Here is a 17,498-nt window from a genome sequence, read left to right on the forward strand (position 1 = left end):
CCTCAAAACCTCACCATATCTACAAGATCCTTCCCCATCCCTCCCACATCAGCTCTAAACTTACCCCATGCAGTGCGCACACATCCCATACTGCTTCACCCCAGTCCTGCCTATGGATAGGAAAGCAAAGACGTTGTTCCATGTGGGTATGATGGGGATACCCATGATGGGGATGAGAAAGGCTGTGGTTCAATAGTACATTGGTGATGGAACCACAGTTTATGTGGTCTCACTATCTTCCCCAGTGGCTTCACAGACACATTGAATTGGGCCTTGCACTGGAGATTCCTTGGAGCAGATGAATAATCACCCCCCAAACCAACCCTTGGAAACTGGAATGGATAACACAAGACTACTCCTGCAAGGGAGCAGACAGCTCGACAGAACATGATCAATGGGATCAAGGCTGCTGCTGAGAGATATAATAAAACCCCTGGCTGTACCAGGCAGCTACAAGCAGTAACCTACTGTAGCACACATAGACAGGGCAGCAAATTCTTCCCTCTAAAGCAGAGGTGCAAACCCCCCACCCTGCATTTGGGTGTAATTAGCAATTACATTTGTGCATCCAAAGCAGAACTGAACCTTGTAGCCGTATATCAGACATGGCCTGGCAAACAGTTTTTACTTCCAAATCTGGAAGGTCCCTCAGGCAGCCCCAGGAAAGGGACTAAGAGAAAATGCGTGTAACTGGCCCTCCAGAAGAGTAGAAGGACTCATCATCCAGCACACCCTCTTTCATACACGGGCACTGGGGTGCAGAGAGACTAAGCAACACAAGGTCTCTTCATGATTCAGCCCTCCAGCCAGGTCTGGATCAGTTCCACTCTCTCCCAGGTACCAGCACAAGTAGTTCAATGATTTGAGTCCTGACTCTGGCCCAGCCAGCCTTGCTCCCCATATCGCAGGGCTTCCATTAGTTCTCACCTCTTGTAATAGGGGGTTTCATACCACCTTCCTCAGCAGCTGGTAGGGGAACCCAGACTCCGCTCTAATCTGGGTTTTAGTCCAGGGAACCTGTAGAGAGCAGGAAAGCTCTGTTCTCTCAGACCCCTTGCAACTTCCTGGACGTCTTCCTACCTTGGCCTGTCTCTAGGCCCCTTTTCCCAGCCCCAATGGCACTGGGGCACTTTTAATAGTGGGGGTGCTGAAAGCAGTTTTTACTTTTTACCTCATTCCCCCACCTTACTCCTGTCTGTGCCCCCCTCTAGCCCCCAGAGCTGGGGCTGGGAGCAGGGCCGTGTCTCCAGGAGTGGGGGACCCAAACAGGGGTAAGGAGGCCGAGGCTGGGGCCACAACTGGGGGCTGGCATGGGGCCAGGGGCAGAGCCCCGGGTGCATGGCTGGCAGCCAGGACCCTGGGATCAGAGCTCCAGGCATGGGGCCAGGAGCGTGGTGCCGGGCATGGGCTCCCAGGGACGGGGCCAGTGGCCCAGTGTAAAACCTGGGGATGCTGCAGCATCTCCTGCACCCCTAGTTCCCAAGCCTCTACCTAGCCCCTCACCACACTCCACAGAGTTCTGTCCAGCTCTGGTGACCAGTCACACCTCCCAGGGCTTTCCCCTGGGGACCCGGTTCCCACCCTTTTATCAAGGCTCAGCACAGGAGCTCACTCCCTCCAGTGGCATCTCAGTAGCTACCCTGGGCTGTTGTCAGAGTTGCCATCTCAGGAGAGAGCCCAAGACCATCTCTTCTGTTTACATTAGCCACCAGCTCCTCCCCAGCTGGGTCTGATCCTTCACTGAGCCTGGCATGCCCCAATTGAATATGCCAGCTGCCCTTGACTCTTTCAGTGCGAGCATGGGATTATAGACCCATCACAATGGCTATTAGTATAGTTTCTTCATTTAATTATAGACCTAAGTGTTTGTGTAGAGAGGAATGGATTTCTGCCCTGGCCTGCTCCTTTTCTGCCACCTGAGAGTCCCTGTAGCAGACTGCGGACTCACCGGCATGGCCACCTCCTGCTGGCCAGTGTCTCTTCTGCCTCAGGCCTGGTGTCCCTCCCAGACCCAGGTGCCCCCCTCCTTGGGGTTCTGCCCACAGTAGTACCCCCACACTCTGGGTCCACCCCTCCCAGGGGAACCCCCAACCCTCTATCTCCACCTTGCCTCAGTGGCTACTACCGGTCATCTTCTAGCCCCCGCTCACTGGGGCAGACTGCAGTGTAATAGCTGCTCATCATTGGCAAGGGGTTAGGACCAGCTGCCTCTGCCTGAGCTGCTCCTCTACAGCCCCAATACCTGTAAAGCTTCACCAAGGTCTCAGCCTGGAGCTCCCCCAGCTCCTCTTACCCTTCCCCAACACTGCTCTACTTCAGCTACCTTGCTTTCAGGCAGCTAGCCCTTCAGCTCCCAGTCCTCTTATCAGGGCCAGCTGTGCCCTGATTGAGCTAGCCACACCCGGGGCCAGCTACCCAGCCACAGCCCTCTCCAAGGGCTGCTTTTAACCGCTGCTCTCCTGGAGTGGGGCAACTGCCCCACTACAGTCTCACAGGAAGTGCAGCCTTCCTCAGGCCCCTTGCTGCAGATGCCCAGCATGGGGGGACCCTAGCAAATATAAAGCCAGCATGAGGCATGTCTCAAGAGTGGAAAGGGGTGGGTTGGGGTCAGGGAAAGGGGGCAGCCCACTCCAGAAGGCGGATGGCCCTTTAGGGACTGTTGGCAGGTAACACAAATTAGAGCAGCACCAGGTCTGAGACTCAGGGAATATAACCAGCTCCATGAGAGCCAATGGAGCTCACTAGACAGTGTGCATCCGATGAAGGGAGCTGTAGCTCACGAAAGCTCATGCTCAAATAAATTGGTTAGTCTCTAAGGTGCCACTAGTCCTCCTTTTCTTTTTACTAGAGCAGCAGAGAGTGGGTCTCAGAATGCTTTCCCACAGTCACCCCAGCAGACCCCTTCCTCGGGCAATACTCCCTTTTCAGTTCATGGCCATCTGCAATGCAGACTCAAGCCCACCCTTGCAGGTGCTACTGTGTTCCCCTATACCAAGCTACTGTGTTCCCCCCTATGTGAAACAGAAACGGCCTCTTCCATAAGCCCTGTATGGAAATACCCTCTGTAATTGGAGGCGGGGGTTTTCTTCCTGCTGCAAGTAGAACCAGTGTTTGCCGCCTCTCATCTCCACTCGCTTTGATACCGATTTAGAAAGGAAGAGCCTTTCCCAAGGAAAAGGAGGAAAAGAAAGAAGCCCAAGAGTTTCTTAACAGAAAGAAATGCATTTTTTTAGCCATCATTAAGCTTGCTTGGGGTTGACCCTTGTCTGGGACAGCCTGGTAAATAGGAAAAAGGAAGGCTGGTGGTTGGTTTGCTGATATTTTTTTTTCCACTTTCCTTGAGGAAAAGGGTTGTAAAGTCTCAGACAGAGGGAAAAAATAATACCCACAGTTTCAGAAGACAGAAAATACAAACCAGCAGGGCCCTGAGTGGTCTTGCTTCTCTTCCCATACTAATAAATCCTCCTTCAAACCAGCAACAGTGCAGACACCTAGGAGAGAGCTTTCTATATTTAATATGTCCCCGGGGCATCAGCAGAAGCAGGGACAGCAAACCAGTTAATTTAATCAGCCAGTGTTTTTCCAGTGAAGAACGGCGCCATACAATACTTATAATGCATTTAGAGGTTGCAAACCTAAGCCAGCCTTACCCTCTTTTATCCGCTTGTATTTGCATGATCATTACAAGCCAAGAACAAGCGGACTGGGTTTTGTTTCCCAGGCCGATGTAGATTCTTTATTGTTGCTGTTATTATCGTTGGAGTCTGCTGGGGTTTTAGAAGGGAAAGTTTTCTATCGGGCCTCTCAGCTGCAAGTATGAAAACATTTGACGAATGAGTAAAATAGAAAGAATAAGACTTTGTACTCCAATCGCTGGAAGACACTAAACAAATTAGCATGACTAAGACAAACAAATCTCCCCTCCCCTGCCCTCCCCTCCAGATCTCCCTGAGCTGAATTTCTGTCCTATGGGGAATTCCAAGATTGTGAGACCTGTTTTTGTCCCAAATTGGGAGCGGAAAAAAATCTAAATAACAAAACTTTTCACTGAACAAAAAATGTTGGATTTGGAAATGCTGAAATGTGTCAGGTCCAGTTAATGTTAATCCCTGTGTCCACTTGAGATCCCTGGAAGTTGTAGTTCTGGGTTCCTCATGCTCCCATTTGCCCCCACAGCCCTGGTCCTCAACTAGACTACCTCTCCCATGATGCAATGCGGTCCCTCCGTGTGGCTGAGCTGCCACAGTGCCTCATGGGAAAAATGTTTCATTCACAATTTTCTAACCGGTCCTACTCCCCAGCTTGTGATCTGCACAACACTTGGGTATGGACTCCTGCCTCTTTCCCACAGGCAGTCTCCCTCTGCTGCATCTCAGCGGTCATTCTTTTAGCCCCGAACCTGAGCACCTATTCAAGGGTGGGCACAAGGCGAGCCGGAGTTAACCCCTTGCTTACTCTTTCCATTGATATTCAGCAGTCTGGGCAGAAAGACTGAACACCGAGGCCCTGTTCAGCAATGAACTCTGCATGGGGGCTCCACTGGTGCAGAGTTCCTTCCCCACAGAGCTTATTGCAGGATCCAGACTGGAAGGGCTCCCCGGTGGTTAGAATTAGTCTCTCGCTCATTAAGGGTGGTCTCTCCAGGGGCGCAGGAATGGTGAAGTAGCCTGGGGTAAATTGCACTGCTGATGCCCACGCTGTACAGCCCTGGAGCTTTACAGTTCTACTTGGCCTGCAGGGTGAATTCCATTGAATTTTGCTGAGTACCTTTAAAAGGAAACAAGCACCCCTTTCTGCTGGAGAGATGGGCTTCAGAGGCTTCAGAACTCTGTGTCCTCTGGATACTGTTATTATTAATTATCTGCAGTACGGTTTGTGCCTAGAGGTCTCAGCTGAGACTGGCTGCCCCACTGTGCTAGGTGCTCTACAGACGCATAGAGACAGATAATCCCAGCACAGAAGAGCTTTCAGTCTTGACAGTGTGGGAGGGGAAAGGAAGGTGAAGGGACTTGCCCAAGGTCACACAGCAGGTCAGTGGCAGACCCTGAACTAGAACTGTAGCTTCTTTGGGCCCCGTCCAGGTCTCTAACTGTGGGAACATGCTACATTCCAGTCTCCATGACTGCAAAGCCAGCTCCTTTCTATTAGCATTTCCAGAATAACAGGGGCGAGCATCCCAACTTTTGATGGCCTATCTAAGCAGAGCCTTTTGACACATGCCCTGGTCCCTGGTACTAGCTGTAAGCTATTGATCTCTTCCATGAAACAACAAGCGGAGCAGCGTCCTCTTGTTCACACCATGCAGCGCAGAAGAGTGGAGCATTTCAAAGGGACTATTTCCAGCTCTGATGAGAGCAGCTCCGGGGCATAGAAGCAAAGCCCTTTTGAATTAAAATCGTGAAGAGCTGTATTGACAGGCATATGATTACAGTACAAATTGCTCTGAATAATTCAAAAAGAGTCGTCTCCAAAGCTTGATGGCAACCCCAGTCTGGGAGGATGCAATTATAGCTGGAACCTGCTGTCTGGGGCAAGGATTTCTTTTCCTTTTTGTTTATTTTTTGAAACAAAATGACAGGGCCGAGAGAAGGAACTGAGCAGCCGTGGAGAATCGGAAGCAAACAAAGTAGCCAGTCCACACACAGAGAGAGACTATTGCGCCTGTCTCTTGCTAAACCCACAAATAACCCAAACAAATTCTGGCAGCAGTTCAAGCACTCCTTCCTCTAATAAAAACAATGTTGATTTGTGCCGGCAGATACAGACAAAAGGCTTCGAAGAAAAGCCGCAATGAAATATCAAGTCTGATAATGAAAATGCAAAATGTCTCCCAGGTATTCGCTGCACTGTTCCTTATTCTTTATTTTAAAGTGATTCAGTGCCTGGGAAAGATACTGGATTGTCATCCCTGGAGACCGTAGTCTTTAGTTACCCACACAACAGGTAGAGGACATCAGCAGCTGTGCCTTGACTCCACAGGATCTCAGCTGGTGCTGGTACCAGGAGGTGAGAGGGCAGCACAATGAGTCGTAGAACTCACAGTGGAGGCTATTAAGAATACCAATTAGTGCCGATTGTGATCATACTATGGACACTAGTCCATTAGGGATTGGATTGAGGCCACTGAAGTAGCGATCAGATAACCCTGGGATAAATGTGAAAGAAAAAAAGAAAGATATATAGGGAGACTCTGTGCTTCAGAGGATAGGGGATCAGTGTGGGAGTATGGAGACTGGGGTCTATGTTCTACCCTGCTGCTGACCCTGGGGTACATCATATTGCCTCGGTTTCTCCTCTCACCCTTTGTCTTATCTATTTATATTGTAAGCTTTTTGGGGCAGGGACTGTTCCCTGACTATGTGTCTGTACTGCAAACACATAACTACCACAATGGGGTGTTGATTTCGGTTGGTGCTGCTGTAATATAAATATCAAATAAGAAGAGACACACATTTCAAATAGAGAACAAATCGGTCATCAGATAACTTGTAGGCACTGGGAACAAATCTGTCCCTGCATCTCTTTGTCCACACAAAGCACCCAGGAGCTCACTTTTTAGAGTTTCTTCCAGCAGACGCACACACAAACGCACACACACAGAGCAAACTGCCCGGTCTCTGCACCTCTACCTGAGAAGGAGGAGCAGCTGGTCCCACAGGGATCGGTCTTGGGTCTGGTTCTGTTCAATATCTTCATCAGTGATTTAGATAACGGTACAGAAAGTACATTTACAAAGTTTGCGGACGATACCAAGCTGGGAGAGGTTGCAAGTCCTTTGGAGGACAGGATTTAAATTCAAAATCATCTGGACAAACTGGAGAAACAGTCTGAAGTACGCAGGATGAAATTCAATAAGGACAAATGCAAAGTACTCCACTAAGGAAGGAACAATCAGTTGCACACATACAAAATGGGAAACGACTGCCTAGGGAGTACTGCCAGAAGTGAAAGGTAGCCGGTACGGGCAGGTACGGCATACCGGTAAGCACTGTACCGGCAAGGCCGCTGACAGGGGGCGGTGTGGGCAAAAGGGGCAGCTGCCCTGAGGCCCGGTGATTAAAAGGGCCTGGGGCTCCAGACAGCAACGGGAGTACCGGTAAGTCCTTTAAGTTACTTTCACCCCTGAGTACAGCGGAAAGGGATCTGGGAGTCAGAGTGGATTGCAACCTAAATATGAGTGAACAGTGTAACACTGTTGCCAAAAAAGCAAATATCATTCGGAGATGTATTAGCAGGAGTGCTGTAAGTAAGACACCAGAAGTAATTCTTCCGCTCTACTCCGCACTGATACGGCCTCAGCTGGAGCATTGTGTCCAGTTCTGGGCACCACATTTCAGGAAAGATGTGGACAAATTGGAGAAAGTCCAGAGAAGAGCAACAAAAATGATTCAAGGTCTAGAAAACATGATTTATGAGGGAAGATTGAAGAAATTGGGTTTGTTTAGTCTGGAGAAGAGAAGATTGAGAGGGGACATGATAGCAGTTTTCAAGTACATAAAAGGTTGTTACAAGGAGGAGGGAGAAAAATTGTTTTTCTTACCCTCTGAGGATAGGACAAGAAGCAATGGGCTTAAATTGCAGCAAGGGCGGTTTAGGTTGGACATTAGGAAAAACTTTCTAACTATCAGGGTTGTTAAATGCTGGAACAAACTGCTGAGGGAGGTTGTGGAATCTCCGTCATTGGAGGTTTTTAAGAGCCGGTTGGACAAACACCTGTCAGGGATCGTCTATTTATTACATAGCCCTGCCGTGAGTGCAGGGGACTGGACTAGATGACCTCTTGAGGTCCCTGCCAGTTCCACACTTCTATGCTTCTGTGACCTGGCCAGCTGTTGTCTATGTGGAGTCTGTGCCCACCAACACATTTTTAGGGGGAAATTCACCCCTGACTGTCGCAAAGGCCAAGTAACTGGGCATCATGTGGGGAACTAAGTGGGCACTGAATTCATGCTCCCAAAGCATGTGGTTGCTATTCTAATATATGGGCTGGAACAGTAATTGCTGCCCTTGATGTGAGGGTTTGGAGCTCCTGCAGCAGCATAAATATGGATCCTTTAGCCCCTTTCTCATCTTGTCCCCACCGTGCTTGCCTATTTGGTGCCAGCTTGGAAACCTGCAGCCTGCAGGAGGCACCGCACTTGGTCACTCTCTTTGACACCCGCTTAAAGGTTAACCAGCTCTCAGAAGCTGCAATGCAACAGTGACCTGGGCTCAGGATATAAACATAAGGCTTTAGGAATGGCCACACTGGGTCCATCTAGCCCATATCCTGTCTTCCAGCAGCGGCCAGTGCCTGACGTTTCAGCGGGAATGAACAGAACAGGACAATTTTGAGGGATCCATCCCCTGTAGTCCAGTCCCAGCTTCTGGCAGTCGGCTGTGTAGGGTCACTCAAAGCACGGGGTTGTGACCAATCAGAGTGCTGTATTCTGATGAGGCCATGGGTCAGGTTCTGTGCCGCATCCCTAGGCGGCTCAGTATGAAAGACGGAAACGACAGCCCCAGGGGCAGGCAAAAGCCATTTTTGTGCTGTCTCACTTGCTGCAGCAGCTCCCAGTTTAAGTCAGGTGGCCCTGACTCTTCTCTAAGTTACCACAGCCTCCCCATGGCCTGGTGCACTAGCCAGAGTGGCCGTAACAATGTGCTCTATGGCCCTGGGCATGGCTTCTTCCCCAGCATACCCCTATAGTGACCCCAGTGTAACCCATGCTGCTTAGTGGGGCACTCTATCGCCCTCTAGTGGCAACTAAACCACCTAGAGATTGATGAGCTTACTATAGCTTGGCTAAGAGGAAGCCATCTCTTAGCTCAGACAGTTACAGGTTCATGTATTCCCTAGGCAGTCGTTTCCCATTTTGCATGTGTGCAACTGATTGTTCCTTCCTTAGTGGAGTACTTTGCATCGGTCCTTGCTGAATTTCATCCTGTGTACTTCAGACCGTTTCTCCCGTTTGTCCAGATTATTTTGAATTTAAATCCTGTCCTCCAAAGGTCCCAGGTTTGATCCCAGGTGCTGCTGACTGGGGTCTGTCAGCGTTACAGCAGCATAGTACCCGTGCTGGGGAAATTCTCCCTTGGGTTTTTATAAACTATTTATACCTACCCACTGCTGAAGTGGGTCTGGCCTCTCTAAACCACTATGGACAGAGCTCTGGAACCGGCCAGAACCTTTCTCCTTCACTGGCTCATGTCATTGAATTAATCCTTCTCAATAAACACAGGTGTTATTGTTTTTTTCTGCACCCACAATTACTTCCCCCCCCCTGCTCACAATCACTTCTGCACTGCAAGCTCCGAAACAGAAAACTCAGGGGCGGTGAAGCATGCATGCGAAAGGCAGGCAGTGCGCCCTATGCGGTGCTCAAGTGCTGCACGGAGAGCTCTGCACTCAAGCTGTGCGGACATTGCTGAAGAACGCCAGGCAATTTTTCTTCTGTAGCCAGCACAGCCCTAATAATGTGACGAGGCGCCCCTGTGAGATAACGACGGACGCTGGCAGTGATGGATTTCGGAATCGTTGACATAAATATGGAAGAAGTAAAAAAGAAAGCTGGTAGAACAAGTTGCAGCGGGGGAGGTTTAGGTTGGATATTAGGAAAAACTTTTTCACTAAGAGAGTGGTGAAACACTGGAATGCGTTACCTAGGGAGGTGGTAGAATCTCCTTCCTTAGAGGTTTTTAAGGTCAGGCTTGACAAAGCCCTGGCTGGGATGATTTAACTGGGAATTGGTCCTGCTTTGAGCAGGGGGTTGGACTAGATGACCTTCTGGGGTCCCTTCCAACCCTGATATTCTATGATTCTATGAACACTTACAAGGTAAGAGCCAAACACAGCATTGTGGCAAAGGGTTGTGACAGCCTGAACTGATGAGAGAAGAATACAGAGAGACGTGTTTGTATCTGTGAGGGGCAACAGCAGTTGTTACAAGGATGTGCTGGGTACCTAGGCAGATTTGACTGGCTAATTAGAGTGCCAAGCCTTCCTTTCATCTCTGGAGATATCTACAGTTGGCTGTAAATACCTCCTCCTATACTATGGGTGAGAGATTTAAGTTTCACTGAGTTGTATTGTACTGTGTAACTATAGTGCAAAACCCATGTATCCAACCTAAGCCTAGAATCCACTCAAAACATAAACACAGCATATTTTAAATCAAGTGTCTCAAATAAATATTTAATTTAGGGCTGATAAGGCACTTTTCGCATCTCAATTACATACAAAAATGAATGAGCTTTATAAACTATGTAAGTCCCACTTCCGATTATATAGTTATTAAAAGTCAATGAATATGCTTTAATAATCATTAATATTTTATACATCTAAAATAACGATTGCAATCATAAGGACCTAGGAAGTGCTAGTGTTGATCAGACCACTGGGATCTTTTCTCCAGTAGTGACCAGTACCAGCTGCCTCAGAGGAAGGCGGAAGAAGCCCTGCAGTAGGCAGTTATGGGATAACCTGCCCTAAGAAAACGTTTCTACTTTACCCCCTGAGTTAGAGGTTAGTTTATGCCCTGAAGCATGAGGGTTAATAGACCTGATCCAAATCCCATTAGAACCAACAGGAGTCTTTCCACTGATTTCAATGAGTATTGGATTAGACCCTAAAACCTGTCTGAACTTTCAGGGTATTCTTCTTCTACTTCTTCTTCTTCAGTGTGTGCCCAGCCATTTGATAGCATTGTCATCAAGCAGATGAAGAGCTGGTAGCCTGCCATCAAAGTAAGTTAGCAGGCACTTGTCTGGCATATGCAACATAGTCTGAATTTGACTGTGTCTACATCGCTGCACTTTTGAAGGGATTGGGTGCACAATTGCCCTGTCTTTTACAAACTAGTTCAGGGATGACCACAGGTGCCTTGGCAGGTCAAAACCTGGTGGGCAGATGGTTGGGTGAGTGATGAGACAGTGAATACGACTGCCATCGCTGACCATTCATTATGCCAAGAGGATTCCACCTCCATGTTCTGTGGTGGCATAAGTGATCATAAAGGCCATCTAGAAGACAACGGTGTTGGGTGGATGAAGAGCTCTGAGTACAGAGGCAAGTCACTGTTCTCACAGATCTTGGCCAAGATGGAGGCTCCCTCACAGCAAATATGGGGTGGTTCTATATTAGTAAGTATTAGCAGCCATGGCAAAGGAGTTGCACATAAAGTATTGGTAACAATTCACATAGCTTTGTTAAGCTCTACATTGACCAGCCTCATGTGAGACAAGTGACCGGAGCATAGTATTCTGCTGTTGAATAGCTGAGGGCAAGGGCTGGTGTTCTAAGGGTCCAGGCATTCACACTCCAGGTTGAGAAGCCCAGTTTTCTGAGCAGGTTGTTCTGAATGCTAACTTTGGCTGCTGTCTTCTTCAAGTGATTGTGGTACGTCAATGACTTAACCAATGTCACACCGAGGTAAACCGGGTTTAGATCATGCTGCGGGCATTGGCCATTTAAGAAAATATTTAACTAGTGGCTTGTGCTTGCATTATGCAAATGAAATATGCTAGAAACTGTCTCGGAAAAGCTCAACTGTAGGTGCCATTGACTACAGTAGTCTGGCATGAGCTTCATATCACCACTCAGGCAGTGTCATTAGCGATGGTCACATCCAGGCAGTCCTGTCTTTAGATTTTGTTGAAAAACATTTTCAATAAAGGTGATTAAGGCCAAGACTTGATCCTAGGTGCTGACGTCCTTTCCTGAACCCTGCCTGCTCAACCTGCAAGATATCATTCAATGCCAGAGCGAATTGTTGGAGGATCAAGTGCTCAAACACCTTGAAACTCACTGACAGCAAGGATATTGGGCAGTCACTTGTCACATTGTCAGGGCCCTTGCCCGGCTTGAGAATGGCAATAATATTTGCCTGATGCCAAGTGCATGGTAGTTTCTTCTCATTAATGACCTGTATATTGAAATTAGTGAGCCACTCTGACACCTTTGGTCCAAGGTGCTTAGCGAATTCTGGATAGATGTTATCACACCCCGCTGCTGGGCCTGGTTTGATGGAGTTAAGGGCCTTATGTAGCTCATTGACTGTGAGTAGCTCTGGTTGACTCCTGCCCACATTCTGATGTTGAAGTTGACACCATTTGTCATATACTTTGTGTTTAAATCACTTCTCTAGCGGAACCTTTGCTACCCACATTAGATGTCTTGTAACCTCACTGGGCTTAACCAGTGAGTGATTTTGGCCTGGAAGTTGTTGAGCAGCAACCAGTGGATCAGGTTCCAGCACTTCCACTTGGAATAACTGAAGTCAAGCTTCTCCACAGATTCCTTCTACCCAGTGAGCCTGGCGGTGTCCAGACCCTCAATCAGATGGTCTGTAATGTCTGGGTCACCAGTTAATTCAAATTTCCTGAGCAAGGCTTGGTAATCGGCACTCAGGCAGGGAGTATAAATCGGTCAACAGCCCTGTGGTATAGCTGAACATGTAGCTTTGTAAATGGCTCCTTGGAATTGACAGTAGGCTTCATCGATTGGGATACAACCTGATGGAATGAGCGCAACACTACATTCCAGTTTGTTGCAGAACTTTTCCCAAGATCTGCCTTTTGAAAATTCCACTGAGGCTTGAATGAACTGTGAATGATGGGTAGCTGGAGCCTGACGTGGATGAGCAATGGTCTATGTTGGCTGTGAGGGAAGCTATCAAGTATTTTACTACTTATTGGTTGTGGATGGCCAGCTAGCAAACTGACCCAACAAAGATCAGGTGAGTACTTTTGACCATCTGGCTAAGAGAAATGTGCCACGTTGTTTTGCATCATGAATCAACACAAAGTCATTGTTAATCACCCAGTCCATCAAACCCTTACTGTCATCATCCAAATCAGTGTACTCCCACTCAGAGTGATAACGGTTGAAATCTCCAGCGAAGGTTGCTGGATGATGTTCTTAGCGTATGCGCAATGTGCCTTGAGTGGTACGTGGCCAGGATTCATCATGGAATTTGGCCTGCTGCTTGGATCATTATCAAGTGTTGGGAAGACCTGCTGGGCCCAGTGTACACTTGGCATTTTATGTACGTTGGCAACCCTAATCCCTAGTTATAATATTGGAATAGTGTGGTATCACAAAGAAATATGTTTTACTATTAATATTTTTACTATTCACCCCTTTGTGCGCAAACCTATTGCTGTTGCAAAAAAACTCCCCAAAAGTATGAAAAATCATAATCTAGTGATGCAACACAAAACACATATCTAGTAAACAAACAAGTAATTCCAAAATACCAACAAACCATACCACTGGTGGATTAAATGTTGTTTAGAGCAGGTCCAGGAACCCTAAGGGCTGAAATCATTAGTTTCCTGGGTATACTCCTTGGTTTGACTATAAAAGAAGTTTAATGATTTAGTTAGGAGCCAAAGGTGTTTCCCTTGAGTCTTTAGACCCTAGATTAAAACACAAGTGGGTAAGAGAGAAAAAATATTAATATATGCTTTATTTATCTGGAAATATAAAGGGAAATTTGCAAGAGATAAATGGAACATTTTACAGTAAAGGCTTTTTTCATCCAGCATGTTGGGGGAAAGGGGGATGCTGGTAAGTGAAAAATGCTGGTTAACTAAGAGGGAGGGAGTTTGGGTGCAGGAAAGGGCACGGGGCTAGTGGTTGGGGTGCAGGGCGCAGGCTCTGGGAGGGAGTTTGGGTGCAGGAGGGGGCTCAGGGCTGGGGGTTGGGGCATGGGAGGAAGTGCGGGGTGCCGGATCCAGGGGGCACTCATCTACGGCAGCTCCCTGCAAGAGGCTACCTGTCCCTGCTACTCCTAGGCAAAGGTGTGGCAGGTGGCTCTGAGCGCTGCCCCCGCCCTGTCCCACCCCAAGCACTGATTCTGCAGCTCCGATTGGCCGGGAACTGCGGCCAGTGGAAACTGCGGGGGTGGCACTTGCAGGCAGAGGCAGTGCGCAGAGCCTAGGAGCAGCCAGGACAGCGCCCCCCAGATCCGGCACCCCAAAACTCCCCCCACGCCCCAACTCCCTATCCTGAGCCCCCTCCTGCACCCAAACTCCCTCCCAGAGCCTGCACCCCCTCCCATGCCCCAACCCCCAGCCCAGCACCTCCTCCTGCACTCTGAACCCCTCATGGCCGTTCCTCTGCCTAGGAGCAGCAGGGACATGTTGCTGCTTCCGGGGAGCCACACGAAGCCAGGTAGGGAGCCTGCTGGCCCTGCGCCAACTGGACTATAAAATGGACTTTCCATGAAGATTAGAAATGCTGGTTTATAGAGCTTTCTGGTTGGCACAGGGCCAGATAACACAGCTTTTCCTGCATTTTGATGAATTAAAACCTATAACAATAACCATGATACATGGTGTGGGTAGCAAAGGCTGCTACATTTTGCTTGTTAGAGGTTTCGATACTTTCTGTGTCAAGAAGAAATATGATTTGTTGCTGGCTTCCTTTACTATGTTGGGTACGTCCGGAATCGCAACTAATTTGATCTCTATTTTTGGAATAATAATGCACAGCAACTGATTTAAACCCAATAAGTTTTGTGGCTGCAATTTGACTAATATAAATATGCAAGTAACAAAACAATATAAATACTTATACTTGGTTAGATATCTGTAGATGTAACTCATGTACCTGTTATTGTTTTGTATGTCAATTCATCACCATGGCACTCTTGTGTTTGGACTCATGTTCCTGTGGTCAGAAATTCCCCTTAAACACTGTATTTTCAGCTCCCTGATACTTGGGGTTTTCTGTTGGGCTATTTATCTGTGCCAGAGTTCATGGGCCTCAAGCCTTATGCTAAAACTGCTGAAGCTAATGTCTTACAGGATACAGGCCAGTAGGGTCCATGTACTACTGCTGAAAATAATAAAGGCAAGCTAGCTCTATGGGCTACAATGCCCAGGTCTTTTCCCCGAGTTGATACAGATAATTCAGACCCCAGAAATGTATATGAATATTGCAAACTATTCCTTTCAATGAGCATTACTTTGTCAACAAGGGATTCCATCTGCCATCATTTTACCCAGTCACCTGGCTATTTAAGGCCCTTCTGGAATTCTATGCAGTCTTCTCTGGTCTTGATTACACTAAACACTTTGATGCCATCTCTAAAATTTGCCATGTCACTGCTAACCCCCTCTTCCATAGAGTTTATAAATATATTACACAAATGTCAGTCTGACTATGGAACTTGTGGTGTCCCCCTGCCATAATGAAAACAGTCAATCTGTAGATTCTTTGACAATTTGTTTCCTCTTAGCCAGTTTCTGATCCAGTCCTTTGCCTCTCACCTACATCTGAACTTAGTGTTCTCAAAATCCTCTTGTGAGAGATTATGTCAAAGGTTTTTGGAGAGCCTAAATAAATCATGTTGAGTTTTTCTCCCTCTCACCCCTTGGTCACTGGGTCAAAACCAGCCCAGGATGGCTGTGAAAAGAAATTGACACATTTACTTCATAGTTTCATAGCGTTTAAAGCCAGAAGGGACCATCTGATCATCTAATCTGACCTCCTGAATAATACAGACAACTAGTTTTCACCATATATCGAGCCCAACAACTTTAGTTGGACAAAAGCATTTCTGTCTTCAGGAGACTAAACTGTGTGTCACAGGCAGAGAACAGGAGAGACCAAACTTCCAACAATGCCCAAGGCACCTGAAATGGCAGGGAATTGATTGAGATATGCCCAGATGATCCTAGCAGATGATCCATGCCCCATGCTGTACAGCAAGGTGAATTCTCCCTCCCCCATGCTCCCTGACAATCTGATTGGGGTGAAAATCCCTTCCTGACACCAAATCTGATAAGTGTGATCCTGAGCAAGTAAATAAAACTTACCTGCCAGGCATCTAGAGAGAAGATTCTCTATGCCATCCAGTGTCCCATCTCCCGTGGTGGCCAGTCTCTGATGATTCAAAGGAAGGCAAAAAACTAATCTCAGTATTCAGAGGGGTAGCCGTGTTAGTCTGTATCAGCAAAAACAACGCAGAGTCCTTGTGGCACCTTAGAGACTAACAACTTTATTTGGGCATAAGCTTTCATGGGCTAAAACCCACTTCATCAGATGCATGGAGTGAAAAATACAGTAAGCAGTATAAATATTACAGCACATGTAAAGATGGGAGTTGCCTTACTGAGCGGGGGGGTCAGTGCTAATGAGGCCAATTCAATTAAGGTGGAATTGGCCTATTCTCAACAGTAGACATGAAGCGGTGAATATCAAGAGAGGGAAAATTACATTTGTAGTGCTAACGAAGCCAATGCAATCAAGGTGGACGTCGCCCATTTCCAACAGTTGACAAGAAGGTGTGAGTACCAGCAGAAGGAAAATTACTTTTTGTAATGACGCATCCACCCCCAGTTTTTATTTAGGATGAATTTGAATCAATTGTGCCTCAGGGAAAAAAATCCTTCCTGACCCCTACAGATGACTGGCTGAGACATGAGATTTGATTATACTCGTTCTATGGAGGCAATATTCATCTCTCTGCAAAGGGCCAGTGTAACCCGCTGGTGAGTGTGTGTTACTGGCCCCCTCTGTGCCCGATCCATAGAGGATAGGTGTGGGTTACATCCCTCCCTAGATTGGCTTGGCTTGTTAACTCCACCTATAATAGCTTATTCCTTTAGCTCTGGAGGTCTCTGGTTCAGTCCCCAGTATGGCAAAAGGCCTTTGCTCTACTTATGTTCTTCTTAATACCTCAAAATATGGTTTAAGTGGAACTAGATAGTGCTGTCAATCAAAGGCGCATTCAACTCACAAAGAGTCACCCCCAAGTGTCCTTGCTATAGGTCACTGCAAAGGGAATGAGAACTACTGGCATGCCCAGAATGACTCCAAAAAGTAAATGCCGAGGTGGTGCAAACTTGTTTGCAAAGTCCTTGATGAAGACAACAGAAGGACAGCGCTTTCCCTGTGCAAAGGGGAGATGCTTGCTCAGAATTTCCATTTTGTCTAATAATCAATTTATGTAAATTTAAATACATTACATATGCATGTCTAATTTGGCTGCTCATAATGATGACAATTGCAATTAAGCTACCCATTCTCTTGGCAGCAGCAAATGGGGGCTGAACACACAAAAAATTTGTTTCCGGTGACCTTACTACAAACTTACCGGTGAACTCTAAAAATTGCTCTTTCGAAAATCTGATTTTGCTAGCCTCTTAATAAACATATACACTATTAGCGTGTTTATGTTTCGGCCCTTAGGAGTCAAACATCCAGGAGACAAATTCACAAGGAGAGAGACTGACTGTGAAAGCAAAATGTCTTCCTTTGTATTAAGTACAATGGCTCCAGAAGGCTGAGTGCTCCATAGTCATTTAAAGCAAACTCATGCATTTAAGGTGGAACTACAGGAAAAGAAGGTCTTTTTTTTGCCGGGAACTCAGTGGTGTTCAGTAGAATTCATCCTACAAAGGTGAGGGAATTTTAAAGCTTCAGAGTGAAGAAATTAAAGGGGCCAAATTCCACATTCATTTATGCTATTGTGAATCCTGAGTGAGTGGAGTTACGTTGGTTTAACAAA

The sequence above is a fragment of the Lepidochelys kempii genome, chromosome 2 (genome assembly GCF_965140265.1).
Source record: "Lepidochelys kempii isolate rLepKem1 chromosome 2, rLepKem1.hap2, whole genome shotgun sequence".
NCBI classification, from domain to species: domain Eukaryota; kingdom Metazoa; phylum Chordata; order Testudines; family Cheloniidae; genus Lepidochelys; species Lepidochelys kempii.